The following is an 18,146-nucleotide window of genomic DNA, read 5'->3' on the forward strand; positions in this document are numbered from 1 at the left end:
TTTGCATCACAGTACCTGAACTTCTCAACTGGTCGTTTGCAAAAACGTCTCTCCTCAACAGCTACTTCACTTGTCAAGAAAACCAAATCTGACCCGAGACCCTGCCATGTCTCCCTGTTATGCAAAATCACTAAAATATTTCTTCCTTTAGGAGAGATTTATTAATAGTGAAACAATGCTGTTTCAAACTAGTATTTCCTAAGTTGCCATTTTTGTTGCAAGCAATCTCAAACCTTCTCAGCTGAAACCCAACTAATAACCCTGTGCTTCATACTGATTTCAGTTCCAGGTAACTGTGAATTAAAGTTCACTATATCTACTTGTGAACTAGCAGAATCTGACATTTTTATTAAAAGATGACTGTGAATCTCCCTAACAGATGCTCTAATGTGAAACTGGTTTATCAGGGAACAGGTCACACTGACTTTTCTAAGGTCAATACCAAGTTTTGAATTCATCCTTTTCCTGAGAACTCTGAAAATAGCTCAACAGATCAGCAACAGTTGCCAGAGAGCTCAATAAATAACACACATGTTGTTCTTTGGGAAGTCTTCCTTTTGTAGGTTATTTTCATTTAGCCAATATTTTAAAAAAATCTATTATATTTATGCAAGCACTACCAGAAAAGAATACTGGGACACAGCTAGTCAAATCACATAAAGTATTCACAAACAGGAGAGCACAGACATTTCTGAAATAAAAAGCAAGACCAGCTAATCTTTTCTTCAAATCAGTTGACCTGAACGGCAGAAATAATTTTCAACACTTTTAAATACTCAAAGCATATCAAAAGCAGAGCCACAGTTATATGTACCAGGCCACTCGAAGCACAACTGGAAAAGTGTTGGCCCAGGTCCAAAAAAGCTCTTAGGCTGACTAAAGTGAAAGTTAAGCGGAACATAGGTACTAAGTACCAGAGTGCAATTTACAGCCCCCACCACCACCACCTCCTACACGTCCCAATGGCTGCAGGTGCCTCAGTCGTCACTTGGCAAGTTCCTGAAGCACAGAAGTGGTGCCACATGTGCTGCACACCTTGGAGCTGGTCTCCTACAAAAGCTCTTTCGGGATTTGCAGACAAGACCTGCCCACACCCTGGCTCTCTGTGGGGCCAGGCAGGCTAAAGGAATGCACTCGGCAAAGCCACAAAAAGAAAGCACAGCCCAGCATCCTGGAGAACGGCCAAGCGGTGAGGAAGTGTTGTCATCCATCTTTTCTACGACAACCTAGTGACTGGAGCTGGGAAAGTGAAAGACTGTTCCAGCATCGTCCTCGCCCAGAAGGGATGCATACCTACATTTAAAACACACAGGAGCCGAAGAAACAGACAGGGGTCTCTGTTCCCTAAAACAGTATTACTGTATTTTATCAAATGAATGTTTACAGCAAAACCCATTTTCTCCTTGTGAATAAAATACCCGTGACACTTGACCACTTCTGGGGTTTTTTTTTTCTTTCTGGTCCCATAAATCTTAAACTCTTGACTGCATATTGGCACAGGTCCACTTCAACAAGACCTACATTCTGGTTAAGGCCTTTCCCAAAGAGGTAGCAAATGTGTAGTGTGCTTAGACTGAACCTGAGTCCTCTTCGCAAGCAGATCCTCCAGCCAGCAGGCTAGTATAGAAAGAACAAAAGCACAATGACCAGGTTACCAAAGAAAATATGGAGTCAGTTATGCCTGTGAAGAAGAATGGCTTCAGAAGAATTATTAGGTTGCAAATCCCTGTCCCACAAAGTATTCCAGCTTAGGGCTGCACAGGAAAGAGTCATCAGGCTTCAGCATTTCCCTCAGCACTTGGTGCCTGTTTAGTCCTTCAGCATGGTGGCTGGCTGGATTCTCTTACACAGCTGACTCTCCCCATCCACTGGATAAAGAGCTCAGGCCTCCAAAGAATAGATGAGAATTACATTTTGAAAGCTAAATATCTGTGTTACGCATGACAGTGCTGAGAACCACTAAGCCTACTATATCTTATGGATGATGGGAGCCTTAGTGACCTCCTCAGCTAGCAAGCTGCTAAATTTTCTGTTTAAGGACTATATGTATTATGTACTACCCATTTGGCTGGGGTTTAGTTTGTTTTTAGCTGTTTTCAGATGGCTTCGAAATAGGCCAAGACCAGAATCAACTTTCTTTTCAATCCAGCAAGCAAAGACCAGACAAGACAGCAGGAGCAACCCAGAGCAAAGAGCATAATTAATGTGACACATGCTCCCTTCCAAAGTGGAGAGCTGAGGTGCACATTGGGGATTGCAGCTCAAATCTCTAAGAAGTAATGACAAAGTGCAATACCCCTAAGAAACACTGCAGGCAATACTTTGAAAACCAATCATCCTTTTTAATTTCAAAAAAGACGTGGAGCATACAGCTAAATAAGATTTTGCATTTCCTTTCCAATATAGGAATTTTAAAAAGGGTTAATGCTGGAGAACAGTGTTTTCCTGTGGAACATTATACACTGTGCACATATTCCACTCTTATCCCTTCCCCTCTGCTGATAAGTGGTGGGAAAGGGCAACTCAGAAAAAAGTCATCCCATATCTGTCTCCCACTCAGCACACACTAACCCAGTTCTCCAAAATCTCATCACAGTGTTCAGCTCATTAAATTCAGCTGAAGGATGAGAACTGGGCTGCACCACCAAATGCACACTGTTTGTGTTTACCAGCAAGAACACTGCATGCAGTGTTGCTTACAACACACCCCGTAATACGAAAGCATTCTTGTTGGCAGCTTTGACAATTTATCTATTCATATCAAAGTGAAACAGAGGCTGCTTTAAAACTGTTGCTCCCTGTCCTAATGGGAAAAGAAGAATATTAAAATCTATCACAGTGAAATCTCTGTTGCCATCAAAAGGTCGTTGATCCAACAGACAAACAACCTAGTGTTAATGATTTAACAAAACATTTTTCACACAGATTACATGCTCATCCATCAATATATAATATTTTTCACATCAAGAAAATAAAGATAATTTTCTTTTAAAATGCCAATTGCAAAGAATTGTGTGCAAATCAAATACAATGCTGAAGTAATTATGCTTTTACCTACAGAAACAAATTAAAAACACAATTAAAAAAGAAAAAAATGTTGCTGTTGTTTGGAAGTAGACTCATTAATGGGAGAACTGTCCTAAAAAGAGAACAATGCTGTCATACAATTTGTTCAGCAGCCTCTTGATTTGACTAGAGCTATATGCAGGCGAATGTATAGGCCTGGATTTCTTCACTCCCTTGTCTCTTTTTTGAGCACATACATGCATGAGGGAGAGAAGCTCAGAGGCTGATCTTGACTTCATGAAACTAAGTAGACCACCACATTCCTGCCAAATTGTATATGACAAAATAAACATTACACATTATTTCAACCATTCTAAATTTAAAAGAAATGAAACTCACACAATAACAAAAATATGAAAAGCAGTTAAGACTGCTTAACTTACTTTGAAAATAAGTTTTTTTCAGCTCAAGAAAGGTATGTTAATAGTTTGACTCTGAAATTGTCAGCAGAATAAAAAAAAGCACATGCATGTATTACTGAACATACAGAACCACAAAATGAGAGGCTTATTTTTTTCTTGAACTGGAAGCCTCAAAACAAAATATCCCCCCCCATTTTCTAAAAATAAAAAAAGGTGTATTTATAAATGTGTGTTAATAACATAATAACCTCAAATGCAAGTTCCATATTATTTTAACATTACATTGACAGTATCCTGCACAATTTCTGGTAACTTACAATATACTATATTATTTTCAAGAAATTAAAATGTAAATGCTATATCAAAACATGTACAGTTAACGTGAAAGCGATAATGGAAATATTTGTGTGCAGCCTTCAAAAATATTTTGCAGATTAAAAGTCAAAATTTACAAGTTAAAATTCAGCACAACACATCATCATCAGACAAATTTAGCAGTTTTAGTTGCACCATGTACGTATTCCTCCATAACTGATGATGACAACACACTTGTTTATTATGTATGAAATAAGATTTATGGTGTATTTAAGTATTCATTTTATTGGTTTAAGTCATTTAGTTTTATTACTTTATTTAAGTGCCAAGTTGGTGACTGCAGCTATTAAAAAATTGTGAGTGTTGAAAACATTGACAGCTAGGTGAGGTTCTTCTTTTTTGTTCTGTTTTAAACGAGAGCTCCTCTCGTGTAGAGTAGAGCTAAATAGATTCAAAGTTAGAACGACTGTATGTAACATAGGGGTGATTGATCCAAAACAAAATTACATAGGTGATACAAATATAAAATAATTCCCTGACATACTACCTACAAGTGCAGAGAGCAACAGAATTAGTAATTAAAGTTATTTCCATACAACAGTAGATTTTAAGTATGAACTGAACAGTGCATGCATTTCAGTGGGTGATCTAAATTGTGTCATGGCAAGATATTAGAAATAACACATTTCTACCTGTGATTTATTTCCTACCTTTGTAATTTGATTGTATCTTACATGTGGGTCTTTTTCAGGGGTATAGTACTGCAATTCATTTAGAAACTTTTGTTGGCATTTGGAGTAAGCTGTTACTCTAGATTTACTAACAGGTTGGGGTAGTACTAGTCTTGTACAAGTTAGCCACTTAAAATCACACGGCTACGCATGACTAAGCATTGCTACATTCTACTAAGCCAACAGATCTGGCCTTTTACATATTAGATAAAATACAGAGGCTGATGTCCAGAATAATTTCAGCAGCTGCACCAGTAAGATTTTACCTAGAACTATTCTTGCACTTTGTATACTTTTTACTGAACGACTTTTTTCCAGGAACAGCACCAACAACAAGAATAATAGATTTTATATTTATCTTACAGAAGACTCCAGAAGGTCCCAGTCACGGCTGGAGCTCTTTTGTGCTGTGCAAACACATTTTTTCCCAATTTGTATACATATAGAATGACTGGACATAAGTTCACCCATATACAATTGTTTGCAGGATAAGCCACAGATGTTATATTGCCTGCCCTAAAGAGATCAGAATAAAATTCACTGGCGTTTTGTCACTGACCCCTGAGAGACCAGAATGAAGTAAAATCTTGTCTTACAACTTAGTTCAAATGCAACAGAAATACAAAGTATCAGTTGAAATAAAACTTAAATAAAACATGATTTAAACAAAATAAATTGCCCCAGATTGCTCTGAAGCTGGGGACTGTTCATTTTAAGTTAATTCTATAACTGTTTTCCTGGGCACAGACTCTTCATGATACTGACTCTACTAAAAAGCTCCTTCCCAACCAATCTGTTTGGTTCAACTTAGCTAATGTTTTTGTGACACCAGTATTTAAAGATCTGCATAAGATTTATAGGCTACCACAGCGTGAACTCTTGCCAGTAAAGTCTTAATTACTTTCAGAAAAACATGGAATGTGATGACCATGTTTATTGTTATAACCTTTTTTCTTTTGAACTAATCAAATACAGCTTAAACAATTCACTGGAAAGACAAAATATTCATAAAAGCTCCACAAGACAGTAATTACTGAAGGAAATATCAGAAATCTGCAGCCTTCCCAGTAGCAGAAAAAGCCTGTCCCATTTCTGGAAAAAAAAACCAAACAAAAAACAACCAAACAATAACCCAAAACAAAACCAACCCCACAACCCCCACCCTAAAAAAAAAAAACCAACCCACCAACCAATCTGGCATAGACCAACATTTTTGGCGTTTATAAATGTCCACAGTGTCACCCAGAAAACAGAAAACTTACTGTATAATGTATAAAATCCTTAGTCCAGCTGGTCCATTTTTTCTAAACTTTAAAAAACATTTCCAAAAATACAAAGCATTTTTAATGGATTTCAATGGTCTCTTTCTTCTTTTACATAAAATCACTCAGAAGAAGGATGTTTTCTTAAAAACAATCTGCTATCCAGGTCCACCCTCCCAGGCATGTCCCTTGGAACTGTTCCAAAACTATCCCCAAAGCACTGGCGTTTCAGCAACTGGAATGACAACTTCTTTTTAATTGTTTGAGATCCTGCAGGCTTCTATCTGAGAACAAAGCGTGCACATAAAGCACATTCTATGGCCATGATTCAAGTTCTTTTGAAAATAAATGATATATTGAAATAATGCTATGTTATATAAAGCAGCCTCACTGACACTGGATGCTCAGCGTTACACCAAATCATAGCCAAGTTCATTTCCCACTCATGCAATTGGACATACTAGAAGCACAATAAAGCTTACATAAAGCAATTTTTTCATTATGTGGAACCTAAAGTATTCACTTCAAGTTTGAAGGGACTTTACCGTGAAGAAGCAAAGATGAAGTCTGTTTAGCAGCAGACAAATAAAATATTGAATCCAACACAAAAGTCTATTTGATGGTTGGTAGTGATACATTTTAATATGACAAGAACAAGGGAGTATCTAATGAAGTTCAAAAGCAATATATTTAGAGCTGACAGAAGGAAGTACTCTAACACAATATGTAATTAACCTACAGTGTCATTACCAAAATATATCATTGAGGTCAAGAGCTTAGTAGGACTCACTAAAAGAACTAGGAAAGATATGCCTAATGAGAACATTCACATACACATCAGACAGTATTTCTGAGGACATATTATAAAAAGAGAAAGTTTCTTGCATGATTTTTTTTTATTATTTAAAAAGTAATTGCCTTTTCTGAAGATTTGATAATCTCGTCATACATCTGAGCTGAAATCCTGACTCAACAACGTGGGTAACAGAGCCACTAACTGCAGTGGAGTAGGATGCTCATCTCTAGCACTGGCAAGGGGCAAAATATTGGAGAAAGTGCACAAACACTCTGGTTTACAGCATGATGATTTAAATTATTCTAATTAAACCAGTAAAAGCCATAATGCAAATGCTTTTTGAGCACTTCAAAATTGCTTAAGTACATGTGGCTTTGTTGGTAAATTATAGAATCAAGCTAAACAAATTTAAACGATCTCTAAATGAAATTAGGTTTGTGTATTTATAAAGACACAGCATTTCTTCCACATAGCCCTTCAACAGCAGTACTGAGGTACATCTCTTCCCTCACTTATCCCTTCTTAGTTCTTATATCTATCAATCTGTCAATTATTAATACTTTTCAGAGGCCAAATGGCTCAGCTATAACTTAAACTTGGTGACAATTGATTTTGTAATTTAATGCAAGGGTTCAGGCTGTTGCTTTTTTTTCCTTTTTTCTCAGAGTTGGCATGCATTTCCCAGGCAATATAGAGAACATCACATTTATTAAATTAAGCCTTCAGCTTTCAGAAGACTTTACAAAAGGTTATATTTGTCATCTTCAGTGTTTATTTTACTATGAAACCAACACATTCAGCAATAAGTCAGATTTATTGTGAAAATAAACACATTAGAACCTTATAAATAGCTGTTAGAAAAGTTCCGTATGGTCTGCCAAAAGCTCCAAATGATTGGTTCATGAACTTTTCCTCTGCATGGTCTAATGGCTTGAAAAAATTGTTTATTTTTGACTGGTTATGAATAGATGAGGATTATATTTCATCTACAGTCTTTATTAAAGTACCAGGATTTAGAAGAAATCCAAACTTTTAAGAAACACACATTAAAAAAATAAACTGTTGACAGCAGATATACATATTGGAATGGCAAAGTGGAGTGCTACTTTAAAGTTGCATTACACAATGAGTTTCTCAATTCACCTGATTACATCTCCTAAAAAGAAAAAAATAAATCATTGCTCAAAGATATTGTAAGACTTTAACAGTTTATCTAAATGCTTATAGCAATTGCCACAGCACGGGTTAATGCAAGGAACTGTCTGCTTCATCACGAAGGATCTTACATCGCCTTATACTTGCAGCAAACATGCTTTATCAAGCGTAGGAGTCTTTTGGTGAGAGGCTGGACACATATCTAGCTGCACATGATCCCTGCATCCTTTGGTATGCAATGCCCTCACAAATTGGCTCCCTGGGAATGACAATGCTTTCCCCAGCGTCAAGGAATCGGCTCTGATTTCCAAATCACTCAGACCTTTTCAGATCTTTCCAGCACACAGGCTGCACACAGAGGCCAAGATGCTACCTCCTAAAACCTGTATGGAGAATTGTTCCTCTAAAACGCAGCCATCTTTCTATAACTGTGCTGAAAGATCAAAGTCCTCATCTTCAAACCTTATAAGAACATCTGCAAAATTATATTCCATTGTTTTTCTGAGTATGAAACCAGCTGTCACTACTTTAATAAAAAGCATATTTGGGTGGACAGTGTATTAGGGAAAGGTTTCTCAGTAGCGCTAACTAATACAGTAATAACAGGGAGGGCCAGGAAACATTTTTATTTCATGAAAATTGGAGGCTTAGTATTACTTTCTCATTCAACACTAGAAAAAGAAATCAGTTTCTCAATGTTTTTTGAAGGAAAGAGGAGATGGAGAACAGCTGAGAGCCCAGCAGGCAGGACATGCCTTGTGACAGGGAAGGGCCACCGCTGCCCAGTGTGGAACAAACGTTCAGATCCAGCGCTTTCCTGATCCTAGGCAAATGCCTTGTCAGTTTTAATTCACAGAAGTTTTCCTTTTTGTATGTATAAAATCAACACTACCTGCATCGGACTGGTTCAAGAGAAAACACTGCCAAGGCACTTCCCTCGGTTACCACAGTGAGGCCCATGGACCGCCTGTAATCCCAGCCACCCCTCCCACTGAAAGTGTCACCAATGCATTTATACAAAAATTTTCAGTTTTGAATTAGAGAAAATACCCTTCCCCCAGTTTTGAAAGTAAATGTAGGACTCTAATGTCACCCGATACCCATAAGAAATTAGATGACATTCCAACTATGGAAGAAACCATCCAGCAGAATTCCTCTTAAGTGAGCAGAATTACCTCCTAAGTAAAAATTTTTTGGTTTGGGTTTGTTGGGGTTTTTTTTGTTTGTTTAGTTACTTTTACATGGTAGAGCAGATGTACCACATTTTGTATTAGTTTCTGCTTGAATGAATAATGGAGACATGAGCACTTGTATAAACAAGGAAAGGTATTTAATGAACATATTGTACATACTAAAGAGGCTGCTTTCTGCTGGAAGAGTGCAGAATGCATTCTTCCAAGTGCATGAAAATCCCATATTAATGATGCATGAGTTTTCTATGAACTGGGCCAGGCATAAACTGTCAAATGGATTTAAAACACTGAATCAAATCTGATAATTGCTCATTTCAACACTAAAAAAAAAAAGAAAAAAAAAAAAAGAAAAAAATCCACCCCCTCATGGAAGACAGAAAATGGCTAAAATTACAGCATTTTTTTTACATAGTTTTTCATTAAAGATCATTTGTTTGTATCTCTATTTTGAAAATTCAAGCCTGCTGGTCCCAGATGAACGTGTTCCGCTAGAACTGCAATTTGTTTCATTGTGGTTTTATTCATTTTCATTCTCTTCATGAGCAACAGTGACATTTGAAAAACCAAAAGAAAAGGACAGTGTAGTTGGAACCTCCTATTTACAACGTATTTATAGCATTTGGCATGTTGGACACAGTTTTCTGAAAGATATTATTAGACTTGTCAGTGAGTGTCCTGCCGCTTTTTCAGGACTCTGTGGGTTCAATCTATGAAGGCAAGTGCTGATGCTTTAAATGTTTGGCTGCAGTCAGAGCCTCGAGTGAAGCATTTCAGCTTCCTACGCAATAGGAGCACAAGTGCTACCAGCCAGGATGAGAATGAAAGTCCATCCAGCTGAGTCCCATATCCAGCTGTGGCCAGTAGCGGAAACTCTCAATAAATACTTATGAGGAACAGTGACGCTTCCCTCATGTGCTCCCAGCTTTGAGCTGGGTGCACCACATGTATTTCATCATCATTTAGTCATTGAGAGGATACAGCAGGCTGTCTTAATTCCTGACATTGAAGTTTTCCACTCTAGAATTAAACAACTCTTCATCAAATTGAAACATAAATTAGTCACAGTTGTAATGGTGATGCATTCAACAGCATTTCCTGACTTGGACACAACCACAAATTGAAGTCTAGAGGTTCAAATTGCCATGGTCATGCAAAAGAGTTCCTTTAAAATTCCTCTAAAATCAGGAAAAAAAAAACCCTCACACATAACTCAGCAATATTTCATTGCCTTTTTTTTTTAAACACAGTATGTGACAAGCCCATTTACACCCCAACAGACACTCCACCAATTGGCTGAACAGCTCCATATTTCATTAGTACAGCTCCCTATTCCATTTTAAGTTTTCAAAGGAGGTTCTTACAGAATTTGCAATTTGTACATTTTTTTCTATCTGCCAAGATTTCATTGTACACAGTTGAAACTTCAAAATTAAACCTAGGCCTAATCTGCTGGTTAAAAAAAAAATGGAAAAAACCCAAGCAAAATGTTGCTACATATCGCCAAACAATCTGCATACCCAAATAAGAAAGCACCACCAAAAATATGTAGAATAGAATCATAGAATTGGTTAGGTTTGAAAAGATCTTTAAAATCATCAAGTCCAGCCATTAATCCAGGACTGCCAAGTCCATCACTACACCATGTCCCTAAGCACCACATCTACATGTTCTTTAAACACTCCCAGGGGTGGCGATTCCACCGTGTCCTTGGGCAGCCTGTTCCAATGCTTGACCACCCTTTCGGTGAAGAAATTTTTCCTAATACCCAATCTAAACCTCCCCTGGTGCAACTTGAGTCCGTTTCCTCCTTCTTGTCCTGTCACTTGTTATCTGGGAGAAGAGACCGACCTCCCCCCCCTGCCTGCAGCCCCTGTCAGGCAGCTGTAGAGAGCGATAAGGTCCCCCCTGAGCTGCCTTTTCTCCACATTAAACAAGCCCAGATCCCTCCACCTGCTCCTTATAAGACTCATGCTCCAGACCCTTCACCAGCTCCATTGTCCGTCTCTGGACACCCTCCAGCACCTCAATGCCCCTCCTGCAGTGAGGGCCCAATACTGAACACAGGATTCGAGGTACGGCCCCACCAGCACCGAGTACAGGGGCACCATCACTGCCCTAGTGCTGCTGGCCACGCTCTTTCTGATACAGGCCAGGATGCTGTTGGCCTTCTTGGCCACCTGGTCATGGCGCTGGCTCATGTTCAGTTTGCTTGTCAGCCAGTGCCCCCATGTCCTTTTCTGCCCAGCAGCTTCCCAGCCACCCTTCCCCGAGCCTGTAGCGCTGCGTGGGGTTGTTGTGACCCAAGTGCTGTTTCTGATACAGGCCAGGATGCTGTTGGCCTTCTTGGCCACCTGGTCATGGCGCTGGCTCATGTTCAGCCTGCCATCAACCAGCACTCCCAGGTTCTTTTCCACCAGGCAGCTTTCCAGCCACTATATATATACCATAGGAGCTGCTACTGAATGTAAATATAACTATAAAAATGGAAAATAAATAAAAAGTTTTTAGACTCGTAAATATATTCTTAAGATGAAAAACTATTACCTAGCTGCTTGACCAAACAGGTCAGCGAGGTGATAATTTCCCTTACCCATCAGTTACGACAGGACTGAAAACATTTCATGGATATTCTCAACCAAGTTGCATATTTATGTAAGACAAAAGGCAAGTGAAAATACGAGTTTTTAAACACAGGAGCTATAAATACATGATGTGACTGACATTACTCAGCCATATAAATTCATAAAACTCAGGTTTTGATTCCTTTTTATTTTCTTTTCCCCCAAAAAAATCTGTTCAAACAAAAATCTCACAAAAGAAAGCTCTTGTATCTCACTTTAACAGACAGAAAAGTTAGTAGGATAGAAAAGTCTTTAAATTAATGTCTTGGGTTTGATGCTTGTACATAACAAACTTGCACAAGGTTTGGGAAAACTTACCCTTATCTAATACAACACATGATGAGGAAACAAGCAACCAGAGACCCCAGCCCACCAACACCCCCTTTATGATTTCTCTTGCACAAGATTTTCTGCTTCTTCCTAACTCTATTGATCATTATTTTTCTACAGAGACTTGTGCATCTATTTTTAAATCTATAAATATGAAGTATTTGAACAGCAGCCCTGTAACAGTTATTACTGTGCCCTACAAACAGAAGCAAATAGGTTCATTGCAGTAATCAAAGGGCAGCAAATATTCTTCATTTAATTCAGATGTTTTATTGGAAAGAGTAGGCTTCAGTGCCTCAGTCATGCAGCAGCGATGTCTAGAGAACAAATTGCTAGAGGCCAATTAATTAAGCAGTTACGAGGGGACAACACAATCTTTTATCTTCCAGTTTATAATTATTTTTTAAAAGAATGAATAATAATATAATTATGTACAAATATATAGAAAATATGATCAATTATACATACTTTACCATAACAGAAGAGAATTGCTGTCTTTCATAGCCAATTATGGGCTTTCAGCTGAGAGACCATCACCATTAACTGAATCCAATTTCACATTGATAAAATTGATCCTATTAAAATAAACCCACTGGCACAAAAGACAGCTTGAACTGTTTCCTTCCAATCAACCATAAGGGAAAGGGAAAGGGGGCTCAATCTATTTCTACTTTAATCAATAAGCTCTTTAAATGGCATCCAGTGTGTTCCTCACCAACACTGCCCTCTGAAGAACCATTCTTCAGTTTTACTCAACCAGAGACCAAAAGCAAGCCACTCACTCTCTTTTACCACACAGACCCTGTGTGCCTTTTCTGTGCACCATTCACTTAGACCTCACCTTAGCAAGCTGTGGGTGCAGACCCCACCAGGACCAGAAGGTGGATTTCTCCACTGCTCCCTACAGTGGCTCTGCCTAGGGGAGCGCAGTTTAAGGCTTGGACCATGAGTGCAGTACACCTAAGTGCAGCACATCACTTTCAAGAACTAACTGCCTAAAACAAAAGTCTACGCTATTGAACAAATCAGAGTTTTATATATGCATAGCTTCTCAATTCTACTTAATTAACCAACCAGGCTATTCTACAATGTAAAACTGAAAATTTACACAGCAACTTTGACATACATCTATTGAATAGTTACTGGGTGTTTTCATAGTAAAAAATACTAAAAAGTACCAAAAGTATTCAAAGTACTGTGGTTCCAGGCATTTTTGTAGGCTTTCATAAAAGAGAGGGTTACACCCCGCAGACCTCTGAAATTTGTACAGATGTTCTTACTTCTTTCTATTTAATCAAGCCATGCCTATTACTTAGCAGAAAAGATAATTTGGGAGAAAGTATTTTCATGCCTTAATCACATTAGCTGAGTTCCAAATGAATTGCTACCTTTAGGCATTACTTTTAGTCACTGGCAACAGAGTTCCTTAGCTTGCTTTCTTTTTCTAACATGATCCAATCTCATTCATAAAAATATTCATTTATGAACAAAATCCATAAATAATCAGAATAAATAAAAAATATAACATAAAGCACTGATGCTAGATAATTTTTATAAATACATGTAAATCTCTACAAAGTTAAATACAAACCTTAAAATAAAGACTGGATATATGACATCTAATGTACTGTCTACCATCACAGATAGTGACACAGATATATCACCCTATTCACAGATATTTACAAATGCTACTGCAATTTTCTAACTTGATGGTGTTTCTCTGCTTTTATGTGGACTTAATCTTCTATATAGTGTACTTTTTCATAGTGTAATTATTTTTATATGCCTTTTTCTCATCAAAAAGTCTTTTTCATTTAAATATACTAAGACAGTATTTCTTTGGCCCTCTGAACACTGATGCCATGCACAGAATTAAGTGACTCATTTAGGATTCTACTAAAACTACTAATCAAAATAAAACACTGGTAAAGGCTTCTCCATTAACTCCTGTTCAGCTGTGGCTAAACATGACTTAGACAAAGCCAAGACATCTGTGGCATTCAGTGCAGGAAGCACCGCTGCCCTTCATCTTGACCTTTTTCATCCCTGCTATATTTACAGAAGGAACAAATTTCAAACACAATTAATTTTTCAGTTTAGAAAAACTGAAGACAAATTTTAAATCCTAAGTCTAAAAAGTGTGGTATGGATGAAAATTTATGGTTGTGGAAAAAAATATTATTTAGTCAAGTTTTTAAATAGAATCAAATACAAAGCATGTTGCATAAACTGCTGGAGCATGTACATCTTCACATTATCTGAAAACCAAAGTGCTGAGCTTTATCAAAGCCAGTATGCAGTGAACAATCTCATTTGGAAGGAAGGCTGCATACAGGGAAACTAGCAGCTACCGTTCATTTGTATGAAGATGTGCAGGCATAAAATTATTATAAAAAATTAAAGGAGTTAAATCCAAGTTTCAAAAAGTGGAGTGGGCTGGAAGTGAAGGAAGAGCTTCCTAAGTAGAAGAAGGTTTAGGAAAAGGCAAATAAGCATTACCCAGGTAGCATCAGACTGTCAACTATGAACAAGTCAAATCAGTGAGATGCAAAAAATCTGAACCACAGTCAAAAGATGAACATTCAATAGCCTGCAATATGCTATACTCCCATGCAGCATAACGGATTTATGTCTGTCACTACCAGGAAATGGGATGCAAAGTTGACATCAGGTGATAAAGGTCAGGAAACACAAATCAGTCTAATACGACTTTTGTCATATTTTCCATATTACATACTGTGAAGAATTATTTCCCACATGGTTTTTCTTCTTTGCTTTAACATTCCATGTATACACAATTTCCTGCCCCAAAATCTAAAATTTTGCTTGACACAATGGAAAACCTGGCATCTACAACACCTCAGTAAGATTAGTGCTAATGAATGATAAAAAATTAAAATGTTTCAAACTCTTTAAGCCATCGTAAAGAGTGTATAGCTCCAGAATACATTTGTAACTGTTTTAGCTTCAACAATAGTTGCCCTCAATGCACATACGTGAGGTGCACAGCCACATTGAGTACCATATTTAAGGTCTGCTTCTACAAAATTTATTTCTCACTGACTACTCAGGGGATACAAACTGTTGTTAAAAATTTCGTAAAGATGACAGAGGAAAATGGAAGGCAAAGAAGAAAAACACCAATTATTTCAGCCTGCCAGTGTCACTACCCAGAATATTCTTATGTCCAAAATTTTCAGACACCTGGGAGTGCACATAACAGATGTGACTCTTCAGGAACACACTGAACTCAGCAGTGTTTGGCTTGTGCATAGGTCAGCATATGCCCAGAAACTCAAACCACTGGATTTGCTGCACACGCACAGATCAAAAACAAAGCACATGCCCATCTAGTTCATGGATCCATCTTTTTGCCTGAGGTTTTCCAGAAAAAAAATACAGAGCCATGCAATGTAGCTGTAGAAGTGCCTCTTTGCCATGCTGCTCACTGAGGCTTTGGTTAGTTCTGAAGTCTCCCATACAGCTGTCCAACCCCCAGGTGTGACATCTGTGGCAATGGTATTTCACATAACAGTGAATATGCCTATACTGAATACCGTAAAACTATACCATAAAACGACCTGCATAAAACAAAATACTGACTGAATTTTACATATTGGGTGGGGGAAAAAAGCCACAAATCACTTCTTACAGTTTTTTATGTTGACATTGATTTAACTTGTAGAAGCAATAATGACCATAAAACAGGATATTGAAACTACTGCATTGTCTTCCCCTACTACATCTTTTAGTGATTTAAAAGACTAATTTTATATAAATACAATTACTTTTATTTTTTTAAAGCAATCTTGTTAACTGGTCTCCAGAGCATGTTCAAACACAAGCTTTTTAAGGGAGTAGTTAATGATGCATCTCCACTACTTTATTACTGTGCGTGCATGCACACTGCAGAGAAAACTGCTCACAACCCTGTACCTTAACTAGTAACCTACTTGCTTTTCTTCCATTTGGGTCAACTGAGAAAAAAATTATAGTTAAACCATGATGAGCATTCAAGAATAACTATTATCTTGCAGTAAGCAGCTGAAAGGCCTAAAGAAATACAAGGAACTCCTGTAACTTTAAACTTCCAGTCTTAAACTGTGTGTCAGCTCACAGGCAGTAAAATCTGAAAAATTGTACACAAATTCTTGGGAAACAACAGAAATTTTGTTCTGTGTGAAAAACAGAGAGGCAAAATATGAAGTATTTTAAAAGTAAATTGAAGCTTGGTCTCACTAAGAGATTTCCTGGGCAAACATTCATTAGAACTGAAAGACTTGCTATCAAGCAACATCATCTCGAAGAAAAGATTAGCTTGAACAGGTTCCCACATCCCATCCCCTTCCCTGTAAATATCCGTCTGACCACCATGTTTCATCAAATTCAGTAGTCTCTAATCCAGGGCAAAGGGGACCACAGAGTCTACATGATAAGAAAGTACGGTTAATAAGTGAGATAATGTGTTGTTAACACAGAGAAATCCAATTCCATCAAGTTAGAAGTCTTTGCTACTCGGGTGTCTTTGCAATGTCCTTCCCAGGACACTGGTATTCAGAAAGACTGAGGAGCCTACACGCAGCACTGTACTCTTTTTTTTTTTTTTTTTTTTTTTTTACTTTGCTGTCACTCACTTGAAAATTTATTATCTCTGAACCAGATTTCTGAGCACCCCCAGGCCCAGCAGAGATCCACCCAGCACACATTTTAAGTTCCAGCTTTGTGCCACACGAAACTGTGACGCTGTTTGTGAATATGCAGCTGTCATATAGCTAACATACATCCATTGTTCTGCTCCAACTAATACGTATTGCAGAAACAACCTGCAACTCAGATTATCTGCTCATGGATAACCAAAAGCTGTCCACATTTAAAGGGAGGAGCATCAGCAAAATATTCTACAGGAGTCCCAAAGAAGGGAAAAGGAACTAAACTGGCAAAACTATCACAAAAACAGTTAAAATGGGAAGGCTAAAAGACAGAAACAACTGTTTTCTCATTTACTTGAACAGTCATAGTATTCATTTGAAGTAGTACTTTCTGGAAATCCAGGAAGCAGAGTATATTTTTTATGTTAAAAGCAATGCTTTCCTGTATAACTAAGACCCCAGCCCAGTGAATAGGGTGACTGCTACCCTGTCACTCCGTTTCATTACAGTAGTGAGGAACCTACCTTAAATGCTTGGCGCCTTTTTTCTTTCTTTTTTCCCCCCCTATATAGGCCTTTGAAAAACACTCAGCATTTCCCCTAAAATGACTTTTTTTTTTTTTTCTTAGAGACATTTTTTTCAAGGGATGGAAGTACGTCAACGTAGAAAAATAATTATTTCTTTAGGGAACAGAAGCTGGGGTTCCCCGCCCCTAGTAGCAGTAACATGACCGATTTCATAAATTGAGGAAATGAGCATAAAACATAAAATTCAATCTGTTTTCCCATGTAAAATACTATTAATGATCTATTAACTTAAATAACCAAGACCATCTCAATAAACTTTCCAACTACATGTTGGAAGTATTCTTTGAGATTGATATCATTAATACCAATGAAAATTAATGGGAATTCCACAATGTTATTTAGCACATCAACAGAAGAACATTCCCCAAGGGAATTATTAAGGATTACCTATATTTAGCAGTAATACAAAAGAAAATGGTTGGAAAACAGCTAGCACTTCAGCAGCCCTGACTAATACTAGATGTTAATTTCCTCCATTTTTCTTTGAAGGTCTTGGAGAAGACAGACAAAGGGTAATTTTTTATTTGTTAACATGGCAACTATAAATCTGATTTGGAATACGTGAATCTAGGGAAGTTGGCTGTAACCAAAACATAATCAGCACAAGAACAGATGACATACAGTGCTTCAGCAAATAATACTTTCCCGTGGCTTGAGTATGGTTGGAGTGGAAGAATCTTTCAGCAACTTTAACTAAAACAGAATCTCCATTATGTTCATCACCCTGTTAACGACTGCAGGGCAACAGGCACACACTTGTTCAGGTCAGAGGTTCTGCCTGGAGAGTTTTTCCTTCCTTCTCTTGCCTACTTTAGGAAAGATTCTGTTTTCCATTACTTCCAAATTAAATTTGACCAGTAAAACAACAGAGTACTGGGCAAAAGATCTTGCAGTGCAAAAATCTATCCAAAGTGGTTACTTCAGCAATATGTGAAGTAATGCCAACAGACTTTCCCTATTTTTCAACTGTAAAACCTTTGGGTTTTGCAACCAGTCACTTCTCCCCTGGGACTTCAATAAGGTGGTGACTGCATTTAAGGGTACAAGAGGGTGGCTGGGAGCACAAAGAAGGTACTCAC

General features: G+C 37.7%; 1 protein-coding gene across 2 annotated transcripts in view; it reads right to left on the minus strand.

Moving 5' to 3' along the window:
- ADGRA1 (adhesion G protein-coupled receptor A1) overlaps positions 1-18,146 on the minus strand; it is a 277,279-nt gene that overhangs the window by 194,225 nt on the left and 64,908 nt on the right. Inside the window, exon 1 of one of the 2 annotated variants that reach the window (XM_027788935.2) lies at positions 5,737-5,852. The exons of the other annotated variant lie outside the window; for it this stretch is intronic. The gene's annotated coding sequence lies outside the window, so the exon portion shown is untranslated. Of the gene's footprint in view, positions 1-5,736; positions 5,853-18,146 lie in introns of those variants that run through there. 2 annotated transcript variants of the gene reach the window in all.

Source organism: Falco peregrinus, chromosome 1 (assembly GCF_023634155.1).
Source record: "Falco peregrinus isolate bFalPer1 chromosome 1, bFalPer1.pri, whole genome shotgun sequence".
NCBI classification, from domain to species: Eukaryota; Metazoa; Chordata; class Aves; order Falconiformes; family Falconidae; genus Falco; species Falco peregrinus.